The 2740-nt window shown below is 35.5% G+C and overlaps 1 pseudogene; it reads left to right on the top strand.

Annotated features, from left to right (window-relative positions):
- The first annotated feature begins 1880 nt into the window (after positions 1 to 1880).
- On the top strand, positions 1881 to 2491 carry LOC101421148 (glutathione S-transferase 3, mitochondrial pseudogene; annotated as a pseudogene).
- Positions 2492 to 2740: the final 249 nt, after the last annotated feature.

Genomic DNA, 2740 nt, shown 5'->3' with positions numbered 1-2740 from the left:
ATGTTTAGGATGTTAAATTTTAACCCTAGATTAATCACAAGGAAAACAGTTGAAAAATATATCCAGATAGAAATGAGAAGGCACTCATTATGGTAAAACACAAGAAAGCAAATAAATTTATAAGAAGGCTTTAACAGAAGTGAAGACAAAAAAAAAAAAAGTAAGACTTTAAAAGGCTACATAGCAAAACAGCAGAAGGAAAACCTGTAATGTCAGTAGTGTATTTAAATGTAAATGGATAATCTATCCAATCAAACAGCAGTGACTGGCAGAATGGATTAAAAAGCATGGCCCAACTATATGCTGACTTCAAGAGACCTTATTTTAAATTCAAAGATATAGGTAGATTGATTTGAAGGGATGAAAGATAGATACAAGATGCAAGTATGAATATGTAAAAAGATTATCGCTGTGGAAGAGAAAAGGGTTTTTATGTTGGATATGTGGAGTACTGTATATCATATATATGAATTACTGTGATCCCAAAACTTTTGTGAAGATAAGCTTAATAATTAGGGGGGAAAAAAAGAAAAAGATAGGGTGTAGACACTGAGGAAAAGATGGAAGTAGTTGCCTTGCCAATTTGCATACAGGGCAACACTTATTGCAGTGATGGAAGTCAAAACATCATATATTAGGTCACAAAACAAGCCTCAATAAATAGAGACTATTGAAATCATACAATATTCCAACCACAAAAGGCATGAAGCTAGAAGTCAATTAAGAGATTGAGAATGGGAAAACTCAGAAATATGTGGAAATTAAACAACATACTCTTAAATAATCAATGGGTTAAGGAGAAAATCAAAAGGGGAATTAAGATATATGTTGAGGTGAGTGAAAATGAAAAATACAACATACCAAAACTTATGAGATTCATCAAAAGCATTATTGAAGGGGAAATCTATAGCTCTAAAAGCCTACATCAATAAAGAAGAAAGGCATCATATGAGACATAACCTTAGAATTGGAAGAACTAGAAAAAAGAAGACAAAACTTAAAACCACCGCAAAGTGAAGCAAAGGGAAAAAACAACAATTAGAATGGAGATAAATTAAATAGAAAAAAAAGTAGCATCTGCAAAACAAAACATTCATTCTTTGAAAAGATCAACAAAACCAACAAATTTTAGCTAGACTAACAAAGAGAAAAAGAGACAGGCTACAAATAAAGAAAATCAGAATTGAAGAAGGGGTATTATTATCAACCCCACTGAAATAAAAAGATCTATAAGTGGATACTTTGAACAACTGTATGCCTAAAATAGATAATCTACATGAAATCAACTCATTTGGAGAACACACAATCTACCTACCTTGACTAAAGAAGAAACAGAAAATCTCAAGAAACTAATTACTAGTAAAGAGATTGAGTCAGTAATCAAAAACCTCCCAACAAAGAAAAACCCTGGACCAGATGATTCAAGGAGAATTCTACCAAACATTCCAAGAAGAATTAACTCAAATTCTGCTCAAACTCTTCTAAAAAATTATGGAGGTGGTAATACTCCCTAACTACTTCTAAGAGATACGCATCACCTTTATATCCAAGATGTATAAAGATACCACAAGAATACAAACTACAGGCCAATATCTGTTATGAATATAGATTTTTATAATCCACAACAATATAGTAGCAAACAGATACAACAGCATATTTTATCTACAGGGATTTATCCTTGGCATGCAAGCTTGGTTCAAAATAAGAAAATCAATTAATATAATGTGCCACAATAACAAAATGAAGGGAGAAAACACATGATCATCTCAACTAATACAGGAAAGGAATTTGACAAAATACAGCACCATTTCTTGATAAAAACAACCAAATACACACACACTGAGAACACTAGGAATAGAAGGAAATGTCCTCCTTGCGGTCTGCACCAGTAGAGCCAAGGTGATCCAGCCAAGATGGCCGTCCTCTCTAAGGAATACGGTTTCATGGTTCTGACTGGTGCTGCCAGCTTCATAATGGTAGCTCATCTGGCCGTCAACGTGGCCAAGGCCCGCAAGAAGTACAAGGTAGAGTATCCAACCATGTACAGCATGGACCCAGAAAATGGGCACCTCTTCAACTGCATTCAGCGAGCTCACCAGAACACGTTAGAAGTGTATCCTCCCTTCTTATTTTTTCTAGCTGTTGGAGGTGTTTACCACCCGCGTATAGTTTCTGGTTTGGGCTTGGCTTGGATTGTTGGACGAGTTCTCTATGCTTATGGCTATTACATGGGGGAACCCAGCAAGCGCGGTCGAGGAGCCCTGGGATCCATTGCCCTCATGGGCTTGATGGGCACTACTGTATGCTCTGCCTTCCAGCATCTTGGTTGGGTAAAAACTGGCTTAGGCAGTGGGTCCAAATGCTGCCATTGAAGAATTATAGAAGCTTTAAAAAACTCATTCATTTTGAATGACTTACCTTAATTTCCTATTATTTATTTTTTAAGATAATAAAACCTATCTGGCATCAGCCTCATACCTAAAAAAAAAAAAAAAAAAAAAGGAAGGAAATGTCCTCAACATGATAAAGGGCATCTAGGAAAAGCTCACAGCTAACATCCTATTTAATGCTGAAAGACTGAAAACTTTCCCTCCAAGATCAGGAACAAGTCAAGGATGCCCAGTGTCACCACTGTTATTCAATATTGTACTGGAAGTTCTAGCCATAGCAATTAAGCAAGAAAAAGAAATAAAAGGCATCCAAATTGGAAAGGAAGAATTATAACTTTCCCTTTTTACAA

This window comes from Dasypus novemcinctus, chromosome 18 (assembly GCF_030445035.2).
Source record: "Dasypus novemcinctus isolate mDasNov1 chromosome 18, mDasNov1.1.hap2, whole genome shotgun sequence".
In the NCBI taxonomy this organism is placed as follows: Eukaryota; Metazoa; Chordata; class Mammalia; order Cingulata; family Dasypodidae; genus Dasypus; species Dasypus novemcinctus.
The sequence above is the reverse complement of the archived record's forward strand: the minus strand, read 5'-3'. Positions and strand labels throughout refer to the sequence as shown.